Here is a 25,021-nt window from a genome sequence, read left to right on the forward strand (position 1 = left end):
CGACCCTCCCCAGCTCTAGCCCAACTCCTACTTACCTGCCAGGTGAGATACTATGATCATGAAGATGCTTCTCCCAGGGCAAGGCTCACCCATTGCACTCTGGGTCTGCTGCCCCTGTGATTTCCCCAAATGTGGGAAACTTGACTGCATAATTTGTGTTTCCCCTGGTCGGCTCTCATATAATTCAGATCTCTTTGTCTCAGGTCGCTCTCCAGCCTAGTTTGCTGTCTGTTTCCACTACTTTTTCTTGAGCCCCTCCCTTCTATACCCTTGTGCACTATCCTGACTTCTCCCGTCTGCTTACTTTGTGCCTTCCAACGCACAATGCAAACTACAGGTAGTGCTGCAGGGCCCACACCCTTTTACTTGCTTTACAGAGCAGCTCTGGAGCTGTTACAGTGCCCAGCTGCTGCAAGAAATCAGCTTGAATGCTCCAGGGGCTGGGGCATAGCCAACATGAGCCCCACACCGAAGGAGGGTGGAGGTGTTTAATGCGAACTAGGGGTCATCCAAGCGCCGCAAAAGGCCGCCATGCCCTGCACACCCCTTTATTCTTTTCATATGCAGACGAGGGTTGAAGCCAACTTTGACCCACTGCTTGGATGACATCACCATATTCAAATCCATCTGCTGCAGGCCTTCCCCCAGGAATGCTTGCACTAGTTGTTGCATTTGGTTTGTTGTTTGGGGGTGCTTCAGTATTAGGCAGCCTTCTGCCCTCCCATGTTCATCTGAAAATATGTGTTCTCCCTGCAGTTGTTGTCCCCAGATGAGAGTTCCCTTGTGCTGCCTCAGTTGAATCTCCTTTACTTGACAGAGATGTGCCTGAGCAGCGGCCCTCCCCAGCCCTATCCCAAATCATACTTATTTTGCATAGGAGATACCATGGTCATGAAGATTGTTCTCCCAGGGTTAGGTTCATTCATTGCATTCTGGGTATGCTGACCCCTGTGATTTCCCCAAATGTGGGAAACTCAACTGCATTATTTGTGGTAGTGGGGGACTGTGTTTGTGCTTTCCTCTGGTCAGCTCTGGTAAAAGTCAGATTTCTTTGTCTCAGATCTTCCTCTAGCCTTGTTCTTCTTTCGAGAGTTCCCTTGTGCTGCCTCAGTTGGATCTCCTTCACTTGACAGGGGGGTGCCCGAGCAGCGACCCTCCCCAGCTCTAGCCCAACTCCTACTTACCTGCCAGGTGAGATACTATGATCATGAAGATGCTTCTCCCAGGGCAAGGCTCACCCATTGCACTCTGGGTGTGCTGCCCCTGCGATTTCCCCAAATGTGGGAAACTTGACTGCATAATTTGTGTTTCCCCAGGTCGGCTCTCATATAATTCAGATCTCTTTGTCTCAGGTCTCTCTCCAGCCTAGTTTGCTGTCTGTTTCCACTTCTTTTTTCTTGAGCCCCTCCCTTCTATACCCTTGTGCACTATCCTGACTTCTCCCGTCTGCTTACTTTGTGCGTTCCAACGCACAATGCAAACTACAGGTAGTGCTGCAGGGCCCACACCCTTTTACTTGCTTTACAGAGCAGCTCTGGAGCTGTTACAGTGCCCAGCTGCTGCAAGAAATCAGCTTGAATGCTTCAGGGGCTGGGGCATAGCCAACATGAGCCCCACACCGAAGGAGGGTGGAGGTGTTTAATGCGAACTAGGGGTCATCCAAGCGCCGCAAAAGGCCGCCATGCCCTGCACACCCCTTTTTTCTTTTCATATGCAGACGAGGGTTGAAGCCAACTTTGACCCACTGCTTGGATGACATCACCATATGCAAATCCATCTGCTGCAGGCCTTCCCCCAGGAATGCTTGCACTAGTAGTTGCATTTGGTTTGTTGTTTGGGGGTGCTTCAGTTTTAGGCAGCCTTCTGCCCTCCCATGTTCATCTGAAAATATGTGTTCTCCCTGCAGTTGTTGTCCCCAGATGAGAGTTCCCTTGTGCTGCCTCAGTTGAATCTCTTTTACTTGACAGAGATGTGCCTGAGCAGCGGCCCTCCCCAGCCCTATCCCAAATCATACTTATTTTGCATAGGAGATACCATGGTCATGAAGATTGTTCTCCCAGGGTTAGGTTCATTCATTGCATTCTGGGTATGCTGACCCCTGTGATTTCCCCAAATGTGGGAAACTCAACTGCATTATTTGTGGTAGTGGGGGACTGTGTTTGTGCTTTCCTCTGGTCAGCTCTGGTAAAAGTCAGATTTCTTTGTCTCAGATCTTCCTCTAGCCTTGTTCTTCTTTCGAGAGTTCCCTTGTGCTGCCTCAGTTGGATCTCCTTCACTTGACAGGGGGGTGCCCGAGCAGCGACCCTCCCCAGCTCTAGCCCAACTCCTACTTACCTGCCAGGTGAGATACTATGATCATGAAGATGATTCTCCCAGGGCAAGGCTCACCCATTGCACTCTGGGTGTGCTGCCCCTGCGATTTCCCCAAATGTGGGAAACTTGACTGCATAATTTGTGTTTCCCCTGGTCGGCTCTCATATAATTCAGATCTCTTTGTCTCAGGTCTCTCTCCAGCCTAGTTTGCTGTCTGTTTCCACTTCTTTTTTCTTGAGCCCCTCCCTTCTATACCCTTGTGCACTATCCTGACTTCTCCCGTCTGCTTACTTTGTGCCTTCCAACGCACAATGCAAACTACAGGTAGTACTGCAGGGCCCACACCCTTTTACTTGCTTTACAGAGCAGCTCTGGAGCTGTTACAGTGCCTAGCTGCTGCAAGAAATCAGCTTGAATGCTTCAGGGGCTGGGGCATAGCCAACATGAGCCCCACACCGAAGGAGGGTGGAGGTGTTTAATGCGAACTAGGGGTCATCCAAGCGCCGCAAAAGGCCGCCATGCCCTGCACACCCCTTTATTCTTTTCATATGCAGACGAGGGTTGAAGCCAACTTTGACCCACTGCTTGGATGACATCACCATATTCAAATCCATCTGCTGCAGGCCTTCCCCCAGGAATGCTTGCACTAGTTGTTGCATTTGGTTTGTTGTTTGGGGGTGCTTCAGTATTAGGCAGCCTTCTGCCCTCCCATGTTCATCTGAAAATATGTGTTCTCCCTGCAGTTGTTGTCCCCAGATGAGAGTTCCCTTGTGCTGCCTCAGTTGAATCTCCTTTACTTGACAGAGATGTGCCTGAGCAGCGGCCCTCCCCAGCCCTATCCCAAATCATACTTATTTTGCATAGGAGATACCATGGTCATGAAGATTGTTCTCCCAGGGTTAGGTTCATTCATTGCATTCTGGGTATGCTGACCCCTGTGATTTCCCCAAATGTGGGAAACTCAACTGCATTATTTGTGGTAGTGGGGGACTGTGTTTGTGCTTTCCTCTGGTCAGCTCGGGTAAAAGTCAGATTTCTTTGTCTCAGATCTTCCTCTAGCCTTGTTCTTCTTTCGAGAGTTCCCTTGTGCTGCCTCAGTTGGATCTCCTTCACTTGACAGGGGGGTGCCCGAGCAGCGACCCTCCCCAGCTCTAGCCCAACTCCTACTTACCTGCCAGGTGAGATACTATGATCATGAAGATGCTTCTCCCAGGGCAAGGCTCACCCATTGCACTCTGGGTGTGCTGCCCCTGCGATTTCCCCAAATGTGGGAAACTTGACTGCATAATTTGTGTTTCCCCTGGTCGGCTCTCATATAATTCAGATCTCTTTGTCTCAGGTCTCTCTCCAGCCTAGTTTGCTGTCTGTTTCCACTTCTTTTTTCATGAGCCCCTCCTTCTATACCCTTGTGCACTATCCTGACTTCTCCCGTCTGCTTACTTTGTGCCTTCCAACGCACAATGCAAACTACAGGTAGTGCTGCAGGGCCCACACCCTTTTACTTGCTTTACAGAGCAGCTCTGGAGCTGTTACAGTGCCCAGCTGCTGCAAGAAATCAGCTTGAATGCTTCAGGGGCTGGGGCATAGCCAACATGAGCCCCACACCGAAGGAGGGTGGAGGTGTTTAATGCGAACTAGGGGTCATCCAAGCGCCGCAAAAGACCGCCATGCCCTGCACACCCCTTTTTTCTTTTCATATGCAGACGAGGGTTGAAGCCAACTTTGACCCACTGCTTGGATGACATCACCATATGCAAATCCATCTGCTGCAGGCCTTCCCCCAGGAATGCTTGCACTAGTAGTTGCATTTGGTTTGTTGTTTGGGGGTGCTTCAGTTTTAGGCAGCCTTCTGCCCTCCCATGTTCATCTGAAAATATGTGTTCTCCCTGCAGTTGTTGTCCCCAGATGAGAGTTCCCTTGTGCTGCCTCAGTTGAATCTCCTTTACTTGACAGAGATGTGCCTGAGCAGCGGCCCTCCCCAGCCCTATCCCAAATCATACTTATTTTGCATAGGAGATATCATGGTCATGAAGATTGTTCTCCCAGGGTGAGGTTCATTCATTGCATTCTGGGTATGCTGACCCCTGTGATTTCTCCAAATGTGGGAAACTCGACTGCATTATTTGTGGTAGTGGGGGACTGTGTTTGTGCTTTCCTCTGGTCAGCTCTGGTAAAAGTCAGATTTCTTTGTCTCAGATCTTCCTCTAGCCTTGTTCTTCTTTCGAGAGTTCCCTTGTGCTGCCTCAGTTGGATCTCCTTCACTTGACAGGGGGTGCCCAAGCAGCAATCCTCCACAGCTCTAGCCCAACTCCTACTTACCTGCCAGGTGAGATACTATGATCTTCACTGTTAGGGCAATCAGGATGTGGAATTCCCTGCCAGGGAAGGTGGTAATGGTGGACTCTGTAATTGGATTTAAAAAAGGAATGGATACATTTCTGAATGAAAAAGCTATCCAAGGTTATAATACTTAAAATATCAACATGGTTAATCCGGGGGTAACATGAGTTGTAGTAGTTAACTAGTCATAAAACATTATTCAGCAAGTATGTAGAATCATCACAACTTAAAACAGGTTGAACACGATGGGCAATTTGCCTCTTTTCAACCTCAAAAACTATATTACTATATGTTACTATATTACTATGTTACTGTAGTATACAGAACACCACAATGTAATGAGCAGTGATAGTGAGCACTGATGAGGATACTAGAACTGACACTGAGCAGCAAGATGCAGCACTGGACTATTAGTAATGTACTGTAGTATGCTGAGCACCACAATGCAGCACAAGACAATGAGCAGTGATACTGAGCACTGATGAGGATACTACTGAGAACTGACACTGAGCAGGAGAGACACACTACTAGTATTACTGAGCAGCAATAAGTAACCACTGATACTGAGCACTGATATTGAGATTTCCACTGAGAGAACATAGCCACGTCCTCTCCACTCTCTCTTCAATGCACGAGTAAAAATGGCGGCAACGCGCAGCTCTTTATATGAAATCCGAATCTCGCGAGAATCCGACAGCGGGATGATGACATTTTCCCTTGTTCAGGTTTTCCGAGTCAGGCGGGAACAACCGAGCCTGCCTTGGACCAGTGTAAACCACGTGGAGTTCGTGGGGAATTCGGTTCTCGGAGAACCGAACCCGCTCCTCTCTACCTTATACCCATAATTTTTTTTATTTTCAATCTAAGCCCCTGCAGTTTTCTGTAAGCATCTGCTTCGCTATGATGATCAACAAATCACAAGGGCAAACACTCAGGGCTTGAGGCGTAGATCTTAGGACCAGCTGCTACAAGCATGGCAGAGCTGTCACTATCACTGGTGACACCCAGAGAGGTGGCGAAGGAGATTGTAATGCAGTGCGCGCAGATAAGCAGCGCAATGGTAAAAAGGAGGCATGGTTTCATAGGTAGGGGCGTGGCCTGGTGGCCTGAATCTACATTTTGTTGCTCCGGGTGTCCCGGGGGTTGGGGGCTGCACCCCGGGGACTAGTGTGTGAGCGGTGCTGGCTCCTGCACAGTGACAGGACATGGCCACCCAGCATGACGCCTCCCTTCTTGACCATGCTGTAATTGCAGTCGCACTGCAGTTCAGCGTGATCATAAAAAATGGTGTAGCCTTCTGCTGGTGCAGACTGTATGTGTGCGCAGGAAGCCGCCACCATTTTTGTGATCACAGCGGCTGAATGTGATGTCATACAGCCGCTGTGACCACGCCCCCTGTGTCTCCTCCGTTGCAGACCCCATTTTGAAGCCTTGCCCCCGCACCGCTCCATCCCTGACTTGGAAATGGAGTGTTGCTGACCCCCCTCTCCCCCCCTGCCCCGATTGACAGGCAGAGGCGATCGCATTCTCTGCGGGGTGCCGCAGAAAATGCAGGCACATGCGTATGCTCTTAGCAATTTTTGCAGTTGGATCGCTTATTGTGATTGCAACCCAACCTGAATCAGGCCCTATTACCTATCACAATGCGCTGCGGGCAGTACAAAATTGGTTTAATATGGGAGAAAAACCCCCAGACCTGTGCTCCTTAACTGTACCTGGTGGCTTGTGGAGCGGCTGCCCAGTAATCAGTGTCCACGCCAGTGCGCACACGGTCCACCCCCTACGGCCACGCTCCCCTTCATCAGCGGCCTCGTGATCCGGAAGGGCGGTGTGTGTGTGACTGACCTTAGGAAGAAACCGGAGCCTCCGCTGCAGTGATCCAGCAACCAGGGCACGGGAGTATACAGCGCCGCTGGGAGTGATGAAGCTGCAGTAAAGATGTCTATTAGACCTAGCCTGCTGCAGCCCTTGTAGATTCTCATAAAAAAAGTTCTTATTTTCTTGTCAAAATTAATAGCTAAGAATAGGCTGCCTGAGGCAGGCCCCTGTTAAGTGGCCTGCTACTGAAGGCACCAACTACAAACTGAGCTCCCTGTTCATGGAAGCGGGGTTATAGAGGAGAATGCGCTGAGCATCTTGGGAACAGTCAAAAGCTTTGAGCCGGTTGGTGCCTCAGATCAAGATCCTACTCTACACCCCAATGTGAATCCTTGTGGAGTCCAGTGTACCCCACAGAAGAAATTAATGTGTCACACCCATTGGCAGCAACCTTAGAATAGCTGCTGACGGGCACAATTGAGAAAGGAAGGGGGGGGGGGGACATTTGAATCCAGCACATAGATGCAATTCAAATATGTAATTTGAACCTTCCTATTTTAAAATATAATGGATGAACCTCACCCTGTGAGAACAATCTTCATGATATAGAGATCTCATATGCAAAATAAGTATGAGTTGGGATAGGGCTGGGGAGGGTGGCTGCTCGGGCAAGCCCCTCCCCCGTCAAGTTAAGGAGATTCAACTGAGGAGGCACAAGGGAACTCTCGTCTGGGGACAACAACTGCAGGGAGACCACATCTTTTCAGATGAACATGGGAGGGCGGAAGGCTGCCTAATACTGAAGCACCATCAAATATCAAACCATATGCAATAACTAGTACAAGCATTCCTGGGGGAAGGTCTGCAGGAGACGAATTTGCATACGGTGATGTCATCCAAGCAGTGGGCCAAAGTTGGCTGGAACCCTCATCTGCATATGAAAAGAGAAAAGGGTTATGCAGGGCATGGCGGCCTTTTGCGGCGCTTGGATGACCCCTAGTTCGCATTAAACACCTCCACCCTCCTTCGGTGTGGGGCTCATGTTGGCTATGCCCCAGCCCCTGAAGTATTCAAGCTGATTTCTTGCAGCAGCTGGGCACTGTAACAGATCCAGAGCTGCTCTGTAAGGCAAATAAAAGGGTGTGGGCCCTGCAGCACTACCTGTAGTTCGCATTGTGCGTTGGAAGGCACAAAGTAAGCAGACGGGAGAAGTCAGGATAGTGCGCAAGGGCATAGAAGGGAGCGGCTCAAGAAAAGAGAAGTGGAAACAGACAGCAAACTAGGCTGGAGAGAGACCTGAGACAAAGAGATCTGAATTATACGAGAGTCGACCAGGGGAAACACAAATTATGCAGTCAAGTTTCCCACATTTGGGGAAATCGCAGGGGCAGCACACCCAGAGTGCAATGGGTGAGCCTTGCCCTGGGAGAAGCACCTTCAAGATCATAGTATCTCACCTGGCAGGTAAGTAGGAGTTGGGCTAGAGCTGGGGAGGGTCGCTGCTCGGGCACCCCCCTGTCAAGTGAAGGAGATCCAACTGAGGCAGCACAATGGAACTCTCGAAAGAAGAACAAGGCTAGAGGAAGATCTGAGACAAAGAAATCTGACTTTTACCAGAGCTGACCAGCGGAAAACACAAACACAGTCCCCCACTACCACAAATAATGCAGGCGAGTTTCCCACATTTGGGGAAATCACAGGGGTCAGCATACCCAGAATGCAATGAATGAACCTCACCCTGGGTGAACAATTTTCATGACCATGGTGTCTCCTATGCAAAATAAGTATGATTTGGGATAGGGCTGGGGAGGGCCGCTACTCAGGCACATCTCTGTCAAGTAAAGGAGATTCAACTGAGGCAGCACAAGGGAACTCTCATCTGGGGACAACAACTGCAGGGAGAACACATATTTTCAGATGAACATGGGAGGGCAGAAGGCTGCCTAATACTGAAGCACCCCCAAACAACAAACCAAATGCAACAACTAGTGCAAGCATTCCTGGGGGAAGGCCTGCAGCAGATGGATTTGCATATGGTGATGTTATCCAAGCAGTGGGTCAAAGTTGGCTTCAACCCTCATCTGCATATGAAAAGAGAAAAGGGGCGTGCAGGGCATGGCAGCCTTTTGCGGTGCTTGGATGACCCCTAGATCGCATTAAACACCCCCACCCTCCTTTGGTGTGGGGCTCATGTTGGCCATGCCCCATCCCATGAAGCATTCAAGCTGATTTCTTGCAGCAGCTGGGCACTGTAACAGCTCCAGAGCTGCTCTGTAAGGCAAGTAAAAGGGTGTGGGCCCTGCAGCACTACCTGTAGTTTGCATTGGGCATTGGAAGGCACAAAGTAAGCAGACGGGAGGAGAAGTCAGGATAGTGCACAAGGGTATAGAAGGTAGGGGCTCAAGAAAAAAGAAGTGGAAACAGACAGCAAACTAGGCTGGAGAGAGACCTGAGACAAAGAGATCTGAATTATACGAGAGCCGACCAGAGGAAACACAAATTATGCAGTCAAGTGTCCCACATTTGGGGAAATCGTAGGAGCAGCACACCCAGAGTGCAATGGGTGAGCTTTGCCCTGGGAGAAGCACCGTCCTGATTATAGTATCTCACCTGGGTGTGCTGCCCCTGCGATTTCCCCAAATGTGGGAAACTTGACTGCATAATTTGTGTTTCCCCTGGTCGGCTCTCATATAATTCAGATCTCTTTGTCTCAGGTCTCTTTCCAGCCTAGTTTGCTGTCTGTTTCCACTTCTTTTTTCTTGAGCCCCTCCCTTCTATACCCTTGTGGACTATCCTGACTTCTCCTCCTGTCTGCTTACTTTGTGCCTTCCAATGCACAATGCAAACTACAGGTAGTGCTGCAGGGCCCACACCCTTTTACTTGCCTTACAGAGCAGCTCTGGAGCTGTTACAGTGCCAAGCTGCTGCAAGAAATCAGCTTGAATGCTTCAGGGGCTGGGGCATGGCCAACATGAGCCCCACACCGAAGGAGGGTGGGGGTGTTTAATGCGAACTAAGGGTCATCCAAGCGCCGCAAAAGGCCGCCATGCCCTGCATACCCCTTTTCTCTTTTCATATGCAGATGAGGGTTCCAGCCAACTTTGGCCCACTGCTTGGATGACATCACTGTATGCAAATCCGTCTTCTGCAGACCTTCCCCCAGGAATGCTTGTACTAGTTGTTGCATTTGGTTTGTCGTTTGGGGGTGCTTCAGTATTAGGCAGCCTTCTGCCCTCCCATGTTCATCTGAAAATATGTGTTCTCACTGCAGTTGTTGTCCCCAGATGGGAGTTCCCTTGTGCTGCCTCAGTTGAATCTCCTTTACTCTAAAACTTTTAAAACTTAGCAAAAGTGTTTACTAAATAGCTGCTCGGCAAAGTTGCAATGCCGAGACTCCCTGACCAGCTGCCCAGGATGAACCCACCTTTCTAGTAGAATGGGTCTTCACCTAATTCAGTAACGGCAATCCTGCCGTGGAATGAGCATGCTGAATCTTACCACAGATCCAGCGCATAATGGTCTACATGGAAGCAGGACACCCAATCCTGTTGGGAGCATACAGGACAAACAGAGCCTCTGTTTTCCTAATCTGAACCGTTCTGGTGACATAAATTTTCAAAGTTCTGACCACAGCCAGAGACTTTGACTCAACGAAGGTGTCAGTGGCCAAAGGCACCATGTGGAAAGATGAACCACCTTCGGCAGAAATTGTTGACGTGTCCTCAATTCTGCTCTATCTTCATGAAAGATCAAATAAAGGCTCTTGTGATACTGCATGGTTTGTACTGTTTTCCATGTGCTCCCAGATCTTTCAAGAAAGAAGCATGGTCAAGAAAGTTCTGTTTGAAAAGAAACAACATTTACTGTCATTGTTATAGAATTTGGGAGAAAAAACAAGAAGAAATCTGCACTGTTGACGCACTGGACAGAATGAATGAATCATAAAATATAACCTTTATTAAGTATGTATTAAAATTGGATAAATATTAATATTATTATCCCAAACTGCAGTGAAACATAAAGGTTAAAATCACAGAACTAACATACATGTGCATAAGAAGAATAAAGAGATGTGAAAAAAAGGTTTAAAAAGCGTGTCCGTGTGTGATTATTTTTGAAGGCACAACCCTGGCGGGGTTGTTTATATAGATATATATGTTGCTAATAATCACTTTCTAGCGTAATGTTATTAAATAGCTGTTAGTATCTATGTCGTCAGGTACCACTGGGTCGTATCCTATATACTCCTGTGGGAAACTTGACTGCATAATTTGTGTTTCCCCTGGTCGGCTCTCGTATAATTCAGATCTCTTTGTCTCAGGTCTCTCTCCAGCCTAGTTTGCTGTCTGTTTCCACTTCTCTTTTCTTGAGCCGCTGCCTTCTATGCCCTTGTGCACTCTGCTGACTTCTCCTGTCTGCTTACTTTGTGCCTTCCAACGCACAATGCAAACTACAGGTAGTGCTGCAGGGCCCACACCCTTTTACTTGCCTTACAGAGCAGCTCTGGAGCTGTTACAGTGCCCAGCTGCAGCAAGAAATCAGCTTGAATGCTTCAGGGGCTGGGGCATAGCCAACATGAGCCCCACACCGACGGAGGGTGGAGGTGTTTAATGCGAACTAGGGGTCAGCCAAGCGCCGCAAAAGGCCGCCATGCCCTGCATGCCCCTTTTCTCTTTTCATATGCAGACGAGGGTTGAAGCCAACTTTGACCCACTGCTTGGATGACATCACCATATGCAAATCCATCTGCGGCAGGCCTTCCCCCAGGAATGCTTGCTTGCACTAGTTGTTGCATTTGGTTTGTTGTTTGGGGGTGCTTCAGTATTAGGCAGCCTTCTGCCCTCCCATGTTCATCTGAAAATATGTGTTCTCCCTGCAGTTGTTGTCCCCAGATGAGAGTTCCCTTGTGCTGCCTCAGTTGAATCTCCTTTACTTGACAGAGATGTGCCTGAGCAGCGGCCCTCCCCAGCCCTATCCCAAATCATACTTATTTTGCATAGGAGATACCATGGTCATGAAGATTGTTCTCCCAGGGTTAGGTTCATTCATTGCGTTCTGGGTATGCTGACCTCTGTGATTTCCCCAAATGTGGGAAACTCGACTGCATTATTTGTGGTAGTGGGGGACTGTGTTTGTGCTTTCCTCTGGTCAGCTCTGGTAAAAGTCAGATTTCTTTGTCTCAGATCTTCCTCTAGCCTTGTTCTTCTTTCAAGAGTTCCATTGTGCTGCCTCAGTTGGATCTCCTTCACTTGACAGGGGGGTGCCCGAGCAGCGACCCTCCCCAGCTCTAGCCCAACTCCTACTTACCTGCCAGGTGAGATACTATGATCATGAAGTTGCTTCTCCCAGGGCAAGGCTCACCCATTGCACTCTGGGTGTGCTGCCCCTGCGATTTCCCCAAATGTGGGAAACTTGACTGCATAATTTGTGTTTCCCCTAGTCGGCTCTCATATAATTCAGATCTCTTTGTCTCAGGTCTCTCTCCAGCCTAGTTTGCTGTCTGTTTCCACTTCTTTTTTCTTGAGCCCCTCCCTTCTACACCCTTGTGCACTATCCTGACTTCTCCTCCTGTCTGCTTACTTTGTACCTTCCGATGCACAATGCAAACTACAGGTAGTGCTGCAGGGCCCACACCCTTTTACTTGCCTTACAGAGCAGCTCTGGAGCTGTTACAGTGCCAAGCTGCTGCAAGAAATCAGCTTGAATGCTTCAGGGGCTGGGGCATGGCCAACATGAGCCCCACACCGAAGGAGGGTGGGGGTGTTTAATGCGAACTAAGGGTCATTCAAGCGCCGCAAAAGGCCGCCATGCCCTGCATACCCCTTTTCTCTTTTCATATGCAGATGAGGGTTCCAGCCAACTTTGGCCCACTGCTTGGATGACATCACTGTATGCAAATCCGTCTTCTGCAGACCTTCCCCCAGGAATGCTTGTACTAGTTGTTGCATTTGGTTTGTCGTTTGGGGGTGCTTCAGTATTAGGCAGCCTTCTGCCCTCCCATGTTCATCTGAAAATATGTGTTCTCACTGCAGTTGTTGTCCCCAGATGGGAGTTCCCTTGTGCTGCCTCAGTTGAATCTCCTTTACTCTAAAACTTTTAAAACTTAGCAAAAGTGTTTACTAAATAGCTGCTCGGCAAAGTTGCAATGCCGAGACTCCCTGACCAGCTGCCCAGGATGAACCCACCTTTCTAGTAGAATGGGTCTTCACCTAATTCAGTAACGGCAATCCTGCCGTGGAATGAGCATGCTGAATCTTACCACAGATCCAGCGCATAATGGTCTACATGGAAGCAGGACACCCAATCCTGTTGGGAGCATACAGGACAAACAGAGCCTCTGTTTTCCTAATCTGAACCGTTCTGGTGACATAAATTTTCAAAGTTCTGACCACAGCCAGAGACTTTGACTCAACGAAGGTGTCAGTGGCCAAAGGCACCATGTGGAAAGATGAACCACCTTCGGCAGAAATTGTTGACGTGTCCTCAATTCTGCTCTATCTTCATGAAAGATCAAATAAAGGCTCTTGTGATACTGCATGGTTTGTACTGTTTTCCATGTGCTCCCAGATCTTTCAAGAAAGAAGCATGGTCAAGAAAGTTCTGTTTGAAAAGAAACAACATTTACTGTCATTGTTATAGAATTTGGGTGAAAAAACAAGAAGAAATCTGCACTGTTGACGCACTGGACAGAATGAATGAATCATAAAATATAACCTTTATTAAGTATGTATTAAAATTGGATAAATATTAATATTATTATCCCAAACTGCAGTGAAACATAAAGGTTAAAATCACAGAACTAACATACATGTGCATAAGAAGAATAAAGAGATGTGAAAAAAAGGTTTAAAAAGCGTGTCCGTGTGTGATTATTTTTGAAGGCACAACCCTGGCGGGGTTGTTTATATAGATATATATGTTGCTAATAATCACTTTCTAGCGTAATGTTATTAAATAGCTGTTAGTATCTATGTCGTCAGGTACCACTGGGTCGTATCCTATATACTCCTGTGGGAAACTTGACTGCATAATTTGTGTTTCCCCTGGTCGGCTCTCGTATAATTCAGATCTCTTTGTCTCAGGTCTCTCTCCAGCCTAGTTTGCTGTCTGTTTCCACTTCTCTTTTCTTGAGCCGCTGCCTTCTATGCCCTTGTGCACTCTGCTGACTTCTCCTGTCTGCTTACTTTGTGCCTTCCAACGCACAATGCAAACTACAGGTAGTGCTGCAGGGCCCACACCCTTTTACTTGCCTTACAGAGCAGCTCTGGAGCTGTTACAGTGCCAAGCTGCAGCAAGAAATCAGCTTGAATGCTTCAGGGGCTGGGGCATAGCCAACATGAGCCCCACACCGACGGAGGGTGGAGGTGTTTAATGCGAACTAGGGGTCAGCCAAGCGCCGCAAAAGGCCGCCATGCCCTGCATGCCCCTTTTCTCTTTTCATATGCAGACGAGGGTTGAAGCCAACTTTGACCCACTGCTTGGATGACATCACCATATGCAAATCCATCTGCGGCAGGCCTTCCCCCAGGAATTCTTGCTTGCACTAGTTGTTGCATTTGGTTTGTTGTTTGGGGGTGCTTCAGTATTAGGCAGCCTTCTGCCCTCCCATGTTCATCTGAAAATATGTGTTCTCCCTGCAGTTGTTGTCCCCAGATGAGAGTTCCCTTGTGCTGCCTCAGTTGAATCTCCTTTACTTGACAGAGATGTGCCTGAGCAGCGGCCCTCCCCAGCCCTATCCCAAATCATACTTATTTTGCATAGGAGATACCATGGTCATGAAGATTGTTCTCCCAGGGTTAGGTTCATTCATTGCGTTCTGGGTATGCTGGCCTCTGTGATTTCCCCAAATGTGGGAAACTCGACTGCATTATTTGTGGTAGTGGGGGACTGTGTTTGTGCTTTCCTCTGGTCAGCTCTGGTAAAAGTCAGATTTCTTTGTCTCAGATCTTCCTCTAGCCTTGTTCTTCTTTCAAGAGTTCCATTGTGCTGCCTCAGTTGGATCTCCTTCACTTGACAGGGGGGTGCCCGAGCAGCGACCCTCCCCAGCTCTAGCCCAACTCCTACTTACCTGCCAGGTGAGATACTATGATCATGAAGTTGCTTCTCCCAGGACAAGGCTCACCCATTGCACTCTGGGTGTGCTGCCCCTGCGATTTCCCCAAATGTGGGAAACTTGACTGCATAATTTGTGTTTCCCCTAGTCGGCTCTCATATAATTCAGATCTCTTTGTCTCAGGTCTCTCTCCAGCCTAGTTTGCTGTCTGTTTCCACTTCTTTTTTCTTGAGCCCCTCCCTTCTACACCCTTGTGCACTATCCTGACTTCTCCTCCTGTCTGCTTACTTTGTGCCTTCCGATGCACAATGCAAACTACAGGTAGTGCTGCAGGGCCCACACCCTTTTACTTGCCTTACAGAGCAGCTCTGGAGCTGTTACAGTGCCAAGCTGCTGCAAGAAATCAGCTTGAATGCTTCAGGGGCTGGGGCATGGCCAACATGAGCCCCACACCGAAGGAGGGTGGGGGTGTTTAATGCGAACTAAGGGTCATTCAAGCGCCGCAAAAGGCCGCCATGCCCTGCATACCCCTTTTCTCTTTTCATATGCAGATGAGGGTTCCAGCCAACTTTGGCCCACTGCTTGGATGACATCACTGTATGCAAATCCGTCTTCTGCAGACCTTCCCCCAGGAATGCTTGTACTAGTTGTTGCATTTGGTTTGTTGTTTGGGGTGCTTCAGTATTAGGCAGCCTTCTGCCCTCCCATGTTCATCTGAAAATATGTGTTCTCCCGGCAGTTGTTGTCCCCAGATGAGAGTTCCTTTGTGCTGCCTCAGTTGAATCTCCTTTACTTGACAGAGATGTGCCTGAGCAGCGGCCCTCCCCAGCCCTATCCCAAATCATACTTATTTTGCATAGGAGATACCATGGTCATAAAGATTGTTCTCCCAGGGTGAGGTTCATTCATTGCATTCTGGGTATGCTGACCCCTGTGATTTCCCCAAATGTGGGATACTCAACTGCATTATTTGTGGTAGTGGGGGACTGTGTTTGTGTTTTCCTCTGGTCAGCTCTGGTAAAAGTCAGATTTCTTTGTCTCAGATCTTCCTCTAGCCTTGTTCTTCTTTCGAGAGTTCCATTGTGCTGCCTCAGTTTGATCTCCTTCACTTGACAGGGGGGTACCCGAGCAGCGACCCTCCCCAGCTCTAGCCCAACTCCTACATACCTACCAGGTGAGATACTATGATCATGAAGGTGCTTCTCCCAGGGCAAGGCTCACCCATTGCACTCTGGGTGTGCTGCTCCTGCGATTTCCCCAAATGTGGGAAACTTGACTGCATAATTTGTGTTTCCCCTGGTCGGCTCTCGTATAATTCAGATCTCTTTGTCTCAGGTCTCTCTCCAGCCTAGTTTGCTGTCTGTTTCCACTTCTCTTTTCTTGAGCCGCTGCCTTCTATGCCCTTGTGCACTCTCCTGACTTCTCCTGTCTGCTTACTTTGTCCTTCCAACGCACAATGCAAACTACAGGTAGTGCTGCAGGGCCCACACCCTTTTACTTGCCTTTCAGAGCAGCTCTGGAGCTGTTACAGTGCCCAGCTGCTGCAAGAAATCAGCTTGAATGCTTCAGGGGCTGGGGCATAGCCAACATGAGCCCCACACCGACGGAGGGTGGAGGTGTTTAATGCAAACTAAGGGTCATCCAAGCGCCGCAAAAGGCCGCCATGCCCTGCATACCCCTTTTCTCTTTTCATATGCAGATGAGGGTTCCAGCCAACTTTGGCCCACTGCTTGGATGACATCACCGTATGCAAATCCGTCTTCTGCAGACCTTTTCCCAGGAATGCTTGTACTAGTTGTTGCATTTGGTTTGTTGTTTGGGGGTGCTTCAGTATTAGGCAGCCTTCTGCTCTCCCATGTTCATCTGAAAATATGTGTTCTCCCTGCAGTTGTTGTCCCCAGATGAGAGTTCCCTTGTGCTGCCTCAGTTGAATCTCCTTTACTTGACAGAGATGTGCCTGAGCAGCGGCCCTCCCCAGCCCTATCCCAAATCATACTTATTTTGCATAGGAGATACCATTGTCATGAAGATTGTTCTCCCAGGGTGAGGTTCATTCATTGCATTCTGGGTATGCTGACCCCTGTGATTTCCCCAAATGTGGGAAACTCGACTGCATTATTTGTGGTAGTGGGGGACTGTGTTTGTGCTTTCCTCTGGTCAGCTCTGGTAAAAGTCAGATTTCTTTGTCTCAGATCTTCCTCTAGCCTTGTTCTTTTTTTGAGAGTTTCCTTGTGCTGCCTCAGTTGGATCTCCTTCACTTGACAGGGGGGTGCCCGAACAGCGACCCTCCCCAGCTCTAGCCCAACTCCTACATACCTGCCAGGTGAGATACTATGATCAGGAAGGTGCTTCTCCCAGGGCAATGCACTCTGGGTGTGCTGCTCCTACGTGTTCCCCAAATGTGGGACACTTGATTACATAATTTGTGTTTCCTCTGGTCGGCTCTCGTATAATTCAGATATCTTTGTCTCAGGTCTCTCTCCAGCCTAGTTTGCTGTCTGTTTCCACTTCTCTTTTCTTGAGCCGCTCCCTTCTATGCCCTTGTGCACTATCCTGACTTCTCCCGTCTGCTTTCTTTGTGCCTTCCAACGCACAATGCAAACTACAGGTAGTGCTGCAGGGCCCACACCCTTTTACTTGCTTTACAGAGCAGCTCTGGAGCTGTTACAGTGCCCAGCTGCTGCAAGAAATCAGCTTGAATGCTTCAGGGGCTGGGGCATAGCCAACATGAGCCCCACACCGAAGGAAGGTGGAGGTGTTTAATGCGAACTAGGGGTCATCCAAGCGCCGCAAAAGGCCGCCATGCCCTGCACACCCCATTTTTATTTTCATATGCAGACGAGGGTTGAAGCCAACTTTGACCCACTGCTTGGATGACATCACCATATGCAAATCCATCTGCTGCAGGCCTTCCCCCAGGAATGCTTGCACTAGTAGTTGCATTTGGTTTGTTGTTTGGGGGTGCTTCAGTATTAGGCAGCCTTCTGCCCTCCCATGTTCATCTGAAAATATGTGTTCTCCCTGCAGTTGTTGTCCCCAGATGAGAGTTCCCTTGTGTTGCCTCAGTTGAATCTCCTTTACTTGACAGAGATGTGCCTGAGCAGCGGCCCTCCCCAGCCCTATCCCAAATCATACTTATTTTGCATAGGCGATACCATGGTCATGAAGATTGTTCTCCCAGGGTGAGGTTCATTCATTGCACTCTGGGTATGCTGACCCCTGTGATTTCCCCAAATGTGGGAAACTCGACTGCATTATTTGTGGTAGTGGGGGACTGTGTTTGTGCTTTCCTCTGGTCAGCTCTGGTAAAAGTGAGATTTCTTTGTCTCAGATCTTCCTCTAGCCTTGTTCTTCTTTCGAGAGTTCCCTTGTGCTGCCTCAGTTGGATCTCCTTCACTTGACAGGGGGTGCCCGAGTAGCAATCCTCCACAGCTCTAGCCCAACTCCTACTTACCTGCCAGGTGAGATACTATGATCTTCACTGTTAGGGCAATCAGGATGTGGAATTCCCTGCCAGGGAAGGTGGTAATGGCGGACTCTGTAATTGGATTTAAAAAAGGAATGGATACATTTCTGAATGAAAAAGCTATCCAAGGTTATAATACTTAAAATATCAACATGGTTAATCCGGGGGTAACATGAGTTATAGTAGCTAACTAGTCATAAAACATTATTCAGCAAGTATGTAGAATCATCACAACTTAAAACAGGTTGAACACGATGGGCAATTTGCCTCTATTCAACCTCAAAAACTATGTTACTATATGTTACTATATTACTATGTTACTGTAGTATACAGAACACCACAATGTAATGAGCAGTGATAGTGAGCACTGATGAGGATACTAGAACTGACACTGAGCAGCAAGATGCAGCACTGGACTATTAGTAATGTACTGTAGTATGCTGAGCACCACAATGCAGCACAAGACAATGAGCAGTGATACTGAGCACTGATGAGGATACTACTGAGAACTGACACTGAGCAGGAGAGACACACTACTAGTATTACTGAGCAGCAATAAGTAACCACTGATACTGAGCACTGATATTGAGATTTCCACTGAGAGAACATAGCCACGTCCTCTCCGCTCTCTCTTCAATGCACGAGTAAAAATGGCGGCAACGCGCAGCTCTTTATATGGAATCCGAATCTCGCGAGAATCCGACAGCGGGATGATGACATTTTCCCTTGTTCAGGTTTTCCGAGTCAGGCGGGAACAACCGAGCCTGCCTCGGACCAGTGTAAAAGACGTGGAGTTCGTCGGGAATTCGGTTCTCGGAGAACCGAACCCGCTCCTCTCTACCTTATACCCATCAATTTTTTTATTTTCAATCTAAGCCCCTGCAGTTTTCTGTAAGCATCTGCTTCGCTATGATGATCAACAAGTCACAAGGGCAAACACTCAGGGCTTGAGGCGTAGATCTTAGGACCAGCTGCTACAAGCATGGCAGAGGTGTCACTATCACTGGTGACACCCAGAGAGGTGGCGAGGGAGATTGTAATGCAGTGAGCGCAGATAAGCAGTGCAATGGTAAAAAGGAGGCATGGTTTCATAGGTAGGGGCGTGGCCTGGTGGCCTGAATCTACATTTTGTTGCTCCGGGTGTCCCGGGGGTTGGGGGCTGCACCCGGGGACTAGTGTGTGTGCGGTGCTGGCTCCTGCACAGTGACAGGGCATGGCCACCCAGCATGACGCCTCCATTCTTGACCATGCTGTAATTGCAGTCGCACTGCAGTTCAGCGTGATCATAAAAAATGGTGTAGCCTCCTGCTGGTGCAGACTGTATGTGCGCGCAGGAAGCCGCCACCATTTTTGTGATCACAGCGGCTGAATGTGATGTCATACAGCCGCTGTGACCACGCCCCCTGTGTCTCCTCCGTTGCAGACCCCATTTTGAAGCCTTGCCCCCGCACCGCTCCATCCCTGACTTGGAAATGGAGTGTTGTTGACCCCCCTCTCCCCCCCCCCGCCCCGATTGACAGGCAGAGGCGATCGCATTCTCTGCGGGGTGCCGCAGAAAATGCAGGCACATGCGTATGCTCTTAGCAATTTTTGCAGTTGGATCGCTTATTGTGATTGCAATCCAACCTGAATCAGGCCCTATTACCTATCACAATGCGCTGCGGGCAGTACAAAATTGGGATAATATAGGAGTAAAACTCCCAGACCTGTGCTCCTTACCTGTACCTGGTGGCTAGTGGAGCGGCTGCCCAGTAATCAGTGTCCACGCCAGTGCGCACACGGTCCACCCCCTACGGCCACGCTCCCCTTCATCAGCGGCCTCGTGATCCGGAAGGGCGGTGTGTGTGTGACTGACCTTAGGAAGAAACTGGAGCCTCCGCTGCAGTGACCCAGCAACCAGGGCACGGGAGTATACAGCGCCGCTGGGAGTGATGAAGCTGCAGTAAAGATGTCTATTAGACCTAGCCTGCTGCAGCCCTTGTAGATTCTCATAAAACAAGTTCTTCTTTTCTTGTCAAAATTAATAGCTAAGATTAGGCTGCCTGAGGCAGGCCCCTGTTAAGTGGCCTGCTACTGAAGGCACCAACTACAAACTGAGCTCCCTGTTCATGGAAGCGGGGTTATAGAGGAGGATGCGCTGAGCATCTTGGGAACAGTCAAAAGCTTTGAGCCGGTTGGTGCCTCAGATCAAGATCCTACTCTACACCCCAATGTGAATCCTTGAGGAGTCCAGTGTACCCCACAGAAGAAATTAATGTGTCACACCCATTGGCAGCAACCTTAGAATAGCTGCTGACGGGCACAATTGAGAAAGGAAGGGGGGGGGGGGGACATTTGAATCCAGCACATAGATGCAATTCAAATATGTAATTTGTACCTTCCTATTTTAAAATATAATGGATGAACCTCACCCTGTGAGAACAATCTTCATGATCAAGAGATCTCATATGCAAAATAAGTATGAGTTGGGATAGGGCTGGGGAGGGTGGCTGCTCGGGCAGCCCCTCCCCCGTCAAGTTAAGGAGATTCAACTGAGGACGCACAAGGGAACTCTCGTCTGGGGACAACAACTGCAGGGAGACCACATCTGTTCAGATGAACATGGGAGGGTGGAAGGCTGCCTAATATTGAAGCACCATCAAATATCAAACCATATGCAACAACTAGTACAAGCATTCCAGGGGGAAGGTCTGCAGAAGACGGATTTGCATACGGTGATGTCATCCAAGCAGTGGGCCAAAGTTGGCTGGAACCCTCATCTGCATATGAAAAGAGAAAAGGGGCATGCAGGGCATGGCGGCCTTTTGCGGTGCTTGGATGACCCCTAGTTCGCATTAAACACCCCCACCCTCCTTTGGTGTGGGGCTCATGTTGGCCATGCCCCATCCCCTGAAGCATTCAAGCTGATTTCTTGCAGCAGCTGGGCACTGTAACAGCTCCAGAGCTGTTCTGTAAGGCAAGTAAAAGGGTGTGGGCCCTGCAGCACCACTGTCATGCCTTCAGCATTTGCTTTGTGTAGATCTGATTACTTTTACTACAGAAAGTTGTATTATTGCCCCATTTAGTGGTCAGTCCCATCAATTAATTTGACCCTCATAGCCTCTTGTAGCCAGTCTTGCAATGCATTCTGGGATGAAGAAGCTGGGATCAGCCTTTCTACTTCCCTCATGGTCCCAGACAGTCATGCTTTACATGGGTCCAACTCTCATATAGCATTCGATGGTGAGTTTGTATATTAAATGTCTCATCTCAACCTGTTTAGCCAGTGAGTAATGTTAGCTGCACTGTAGTTTATACTTGCACATGTAATCACATGTTTGCACAGCCTATGTTATATGTACTTGTGTATATCCATTTTGCTTTTCACATGCATATCATAATTGCATATTCTTGTTTCATTAACAGTTTTACCTCATTATCACATATCATCATATCGTATTGTACATCAAATCAACGCATCATATCTGTGATCCCTTTACTGAATAATAAAACACCGTTCTACAAACACCTCTTCTGAACAGATTATTGAAAAGTAAAGGTGGTTATACTGTAGGCTTCAAATTTGCCAGAAAGGGCTTAGTGAGAGGCTGAACAGTAAAACATCGAATGCTACAAGCAGATGGACTCTCTTACACTGACTCCGTCAGTAAATCATTGCCTGTCAGCAGTGGGGACATATACTGACTTACAGAGCCGTTACACTGCCAGCCACAGCTATCTGCATATGACAGCCACACAGTTTCTATACAGTCTACCAACCATGGCAGCTCAGCAATAGGAGTACCGCCATTTGACTACACAGAAACCTGTACAAGTCAGTGCAGCCACGCTTATAAGGCAACACAACAGTCTCTTCACAGTCAAGCAGCTTCATAACAGTTCAAAGATACTGACTCCTCAGAGATCTGCGACCAGTCTGAACAGTTACTTGCAGACAGCATTACAGCAGTCTCTACACAATCAAACATCTCTACCAGATCACCATGTCACAGAAAACGATATCCTCATACAAAACAAGGTCCCAAGTCTCTGGTTCCTCCAAATCCTTGTCTGTCAGTAATGCAGCCATCATGGCACGTGCAAAAGCGGAAGCCGCAAAAGTAAGGGCTAACTTTGCCGAGCAGGAGATGCAATTAAAAATCGAGAGCAAACGCTTAGAAGCAATCAGCGAGAAGCTCGCTGCAGAGAAGGAGGCAGCGGCTGCCATAGCTGAAGCAGAAATCTTGGAGACTGCAGAACTCCCTGATATAAGAAGAACCAATGTACTTGACACAGAGAATGGATCTCAGGATTCACTGCAACGCACATCAGAATACGTACGTCAAGTCTCAAAAAGGAGTAGCAACCCTCCATCTTTACAAGGTACGCATTCAGACCTCATGCAAACAAATCAAGTACACTCTACAGCGCCACCACCAGTGGACAACAGACCACACATTTGCAAGCAAGAGAATCCTAGACACTGTGAACCTATGAGGGACAACTCTTCCCCACCTCAGATGTCTGAATCTGCAAACTCCAAGAAAGACACAGCCTACTTCACACAGAAGCGGTGTGATACCAACCGTCGGGAACCAGACAACACTAACAGGTATGACTACACACCATATACCTACCGTGTTAATGTACCGACATCTCCAAGAGCCAATCAGGACACATTAGACTTTGCTAAATTTCTCACCCGCCGTGAATTAGTCACGATTAGTATTTCAAAGTTCAATGATCGCCCTGAGAACTTCAGAGCCTGGCAGTCCTCTTTTCAAAACGCTATCAGAGGAATAGACCTTTCACATAGTGAAGAGATAGACCTCTTAATTAAATGGCTTGGGAATGAATCTGCAGAACATGCTAGAAGGATAAGAGTGATTAACATTAACCACCCTGAGAATGGACTTAGGATGATCTGGGATAGACTTAATGAGTGCTATGGCTCACCAGAGATAATAGAGAGTGCTCTGTTCAAAAGAATAGACGATTTCCCCAGGTTACCCAACAAAGGCTATCAGAGACTCAGAGAACTAAGTGACTTACTAAAAGAACTTCAAGTAGCTAAATGTGAGGGAGATTTACCAGGACTTGCCTTCCTTGACACAGCCAGAGGCGTTAACCCTATAGTGCAGAAACTACCGTATAATCTGCAGGAACAATGGATCAACCATGGCTCCAAATATAAGCGGCAGAACAAAGTGCAATTTCCACCATTCTCAGTTTTCGTGGACTTTGTACACCAGCAAGCTATGACCAGGAATGATCCTAGTTTTGCCTTTACCTTGACAAATACTGCACCTATGGTACCTAACCCCCGCAAAACATCAGTTGCAGTTCACAAGACTAATGTGCATTATTCAGATTCTTTCCGCAGGTCTACCAGCTTTAATCGCCAAGAGACCACAGACAAAGATCCAGCCAAGCAATGTCCTCTGCATCACAAACCGCATCCTCTCCTGAAATGCAGAACCTTCAGAGAAAAGTCCCTGGAGAACCGCAAAGCCTTCTTAAAGGAGAATAGGATCTGCTACAAGTGCTGTTCCTCCACATCACACCTCGCCAAGGACTGCAAGGTTAGTGCTAACTGCACAGAATGCCACAGCACAGACCACAATACCGCTCTACACCCTGGTCCTCCCCCATGGGCTTTGCAACACAGTTATACCGATACAGAGCATGGCGGGGAGCACAGTGTAGAACAAAAAGACACTGTTGCAGTCACACCAGAAATAACTTCACAATGTACCGAAGTCTGCAAAGATGCCATTAGCGGTAGATCCTGCTCCAAAATATGTTTAGTCAAAGTTTACCCCAAAGGCCATCCAGACAAAGCCGTTAAACTTTATGCAATCCTAGATGACCAAAGTAACAGGTCTCTAGCCAGATCAATCTTCTTTGAGACCTTTAATGTTAAAGGACCCAGCACTCCTTACTCCTTAAGATCCTGCGCAGGGAGTTTTGAGACAACAGGAAGGAGAGCAACTGGCTATCAAATTGAGTCCTTGGATGGGAAGACATGTCTCTCTTTACCAACTATCACAGAGTGTGACGAGATTCCAGACAATAGGAGTGAGATTCCTACACCAGATGTAGCTAAACACCATACACATTTGAAACGCATAGCACATCTGATACCAGAACTGGATCCACATGCCCAAATAAATCTACTCATTGGGAGGGATATCCTACAAGTCCACAAAGCCAGAAGTCAGATTAATGGTCCACATAACGCACCTTACGCTCAAAGACTGGATCTGGGATGGGTAATAATAGGAGAAGTATGTCTTGGAGATGTGCATAATCCAGATTCTGTCAACAGCATGCTTACCTGTACTTTAGAAAATGGACGCCCTTCTCTATTCCAGCCATGTCATAACCATTTCCTCATAAAGGAATTACCACACTGTACCTTCATAGACTCAACTAGTGACAACCATATCTGTGACAACTATCAAGATCATCTGGGACACGCAGTCTTCCAGAGAACAAAGAAGGATGACCAGGTGGCAATGTCCATAGAGGACAAACTATTCTTGGAAATAATGGAGAAAGGACTAGTCAAGGATGATGCCAACAGCTGGGTTGCTCCTCTACCCTTTAGAACACCCAGACAACGCCTTCCTAATGACAGAGAACAAGTACTCAAACGCTTCTCTTCACTTAAACACAACTTTCACAGGAAACCAGAGATGAAAGATCATTTCTTCTCCTTTATGGCTAAAATATTTGAGAATGGTCACGCCGAGATAGCTCCCATTCTTAAAGACACAGAAGAATGCTGGTACCTGCCAATGTTCGGAGTATATCACCTGAAGAAACCAGGTCAGATAAGAGTGGTGTTCGATTCCAGTGCCCAGTTTGAAGGTGTTTCTTTAAATGACGTACTCCTGACAGGACCAGACCTTAACAACAAACTCCTAGGAGTACTCATCCGTTTCTGAAAAGACTCTATTGCCTTCACAGCTGACATTCAACAAATGTTTCATTGCTTTCTTGTGAGAGAAAAAGACAGGAATTTCCTAAGATTCTTCTGGTTCAGAGAC

At 48.1% G+C, this 25,021-nt stretch overlaps 13 non-coding genes and 6 pseudogenes across 13 annotated transcripts; 16 read left to right on the forward strand and 3 right to left on the reverse strand.

Annotated features, from left to right (window-relative positions):
• Positions 1 to 27: 27 nt before the first annotated feature.
• LOC135034079 (U1 spliceosomal RNA) lies at positions 28 to 169 on the forward strand (annotated as a pseudogene).
• A 691-nt stretch (positions 170 to 860) lies between these two features.
• On the forward strand, positions 861 to 1,024 carry LOC135034108 (U1 spliceosomal RNA). The gene has a single exon (XR_010229387.1). It is a non-coding gene; the product is annotated as a U1 spliceosomal RNA (small nuclear RNA).
• A 152-nt stretch (positions 1,025 to 1,176) lies between these two features.
• LOC135034036 (U1 spliceosomal RNA) lies at positions 1,177 to 1,318 on the forward strand (annotated as a pseudogene).
• Positions 1,319 to 2,010: 692 nt separating this feature from the next.
• Positions 2,011 to 2,174, forward strand: LOC135034109 (U1 spliceosomal RNA). Its single transcript, XR_010229388.1, has one exon. It is a non-coding gene; the product is annotated as a U1 spliceosomal RNA (small nuclear RNA).
• A 152-nt stretch (positions 2,175 to 2,326) lies between these two features.
• On the forward strand, positions 2,327 to 2,468 carry LOC135034028 (U1 spliceosomal RNA; annotated as a pseudogene).
• A 692-nt stretch (positions 2,469 to 3,160) lies between these two features.
• LOC135034110 (U1 spliceosomal RNA) lies at positions 3,161 to 3,324 on the forward strand. Its single transcript, XR_010229389.1, has one exon. It is a non-coding gene; the product is annotated as a U1 spliceosomal RNA (small nuclear RNA).
• A 152-nt stretch (positions 3,325 to 3,476) lies between these two features.
• Positions 3,477 to 3,618, forward strand: LOC135034035 (U1 spliceosomal RNA; annotated as a pseudogene).
• A 691-nt stretch (positions 3,619 to 4,309) lies between these two features.
• On the forward strand, positions 4,310 to 4,473 carry LOC135034139 (U1 spliceosomal RNA). The gene has a single exon (XR_010229417.1). It is a non-coding gene; the product is annotated as a U1 spliceosomal RNA (small nuclear RNA).
• A 3,307-nt stretch (positions 4,474 to 7,780) lies between these two features.
• Positions 7,781 to 7,943, reverse strand: LOC135034033 (U1 spliceosomal RNA). Its single transcript, XR_010229336.1, has one exon. It is a non-coding gene; the product is annotated as a U1 spliceosomal RNA (small nuclear RNA).
• A 152-nt stretch (positions 7,944 to 8,095) lies between these two features.
• LOC135033989 (U1 spliceosomal RNA) lies at positions 8,096 to 8,259 on the reverse strand. The gene has a single exon (XR_010229296.1). It is a non-coding gene; the product is annotated as a U1 spliceosomal RNA (small nuclear RNA).
• A 674-nt stretch (positions 8,260 to 8,933) lies between these two features.
• On the reverse strand, positions 8,934 to 9,089 carry LOC135034095 (U1 spliceosomal RNA). Its single transcript, XR_010229374.1, has one exon. It is a non-coding gene; the product is annotated as a U1 spliceosomal RNA (small nuclear RNA).
• A 2,365-nt stretch (positions 9,090 to 11,454) lies between these two features.
• Positions 11,455 to 11,618, forward strand: LOC135033969 (U1 spliceosomal RNA). The gene has a single exon (XR_010229277.1). It is a non-coding gene; the product is annotated as a U1 spliceosomal RNA (small nuclear RNA).
• Positions 11,619 to 11,770: 152 nt separating this feature from the next.
• Positions 11,771 to 11,905, forward strand: LOC135034050 (U1 spliceosomal RNA; annotated as a pseudogene).
• Positions 11,906 to 14,215: 2,310 nt separating this feature from the next.
• On the forward strand, positions 14,216 to 14,379 carry LOC135033975 (U1 spliceosomal RNA). The gene has a single exon (XR_010229283.1). It is a non-coding gene; the product is annotated as a U1 spliceosomal RNA (small nuclear RNA).
• Positions 14,380 to 14,531: 152 nt separating this feature from the next.
• On the forward strand, positions 14,532 to 14,666 carry LOC135034076 (U1 spliceosomal RNA; annotated as a pseudogene).
• Positions 14,667 to 15,367: 701 nt separating this feature from the next.
• On the forward strand, positions 15,368 to 15,531 carry LOC135034138 (U1 spliceosomal RNA). Its single transcript, XR_010229416.1, has one exon. It is a non-coding gene; the product is annotated as a U1 spliceosomal RNA (small nuclear RNA).
• Positions 15,532 to 15,683: 152 nt separating this feature from the next.
• Positions 15,684 to 15,846, forward strand: LOC135034071 (U1 spliceosomal RNA). The gene has a single exon (XR_010229360.1). It is a non-coding gene; the product is annotated as a U1 spliceosomal RNA (small nuclear RNA).
• A 670-nt stretch (positions 15,847 to 16,516) lies between these two features.
• LOC135034129 (U1 spliceosomal RNA) lies at positions 16,517 to 16,680 on the forward strand. Its single transcript, XR_010229408.1, has one exon. It is a non-coding gene; the product is annotated as a U1 spliceosomal RNA (small nuclear RNA).
• Positions 16,681 to 17,655: 975 nt separating this feature from the next.
• LOC135034113 (U1 spliceosomal RNA) lies at positions 17,656 to 17,819 on the forward strand. Its single transcript, XR_010229392.1, has one exon. It is a non-coding gene; the product is annotated as a U1 spliceosomal RNA (small nuclear RNA).
• The last annotated feature ends 7,202 nt before the right edge of the window (positions 17,820 to 25,021 follow it).

This window comes from Pseudophryne corroboree, unplaced genomic scaffold (genome assembly GCF_028390025.1).
Source record: "Pseudophryne corroboree isolate aPseCor3 unplaced genomic scaffold, aPseCor3.hap2 scaffold_578, whole genome shotgun sequence".
In the NCBI taxonomy this organism is placed as follows: domain Eukaryota; kingdom Metazoa; phylum Chordata; class Amphibia; order Anura; family Myobatrachidae; genus Pseudophryne; species Pseudophryne corroboree.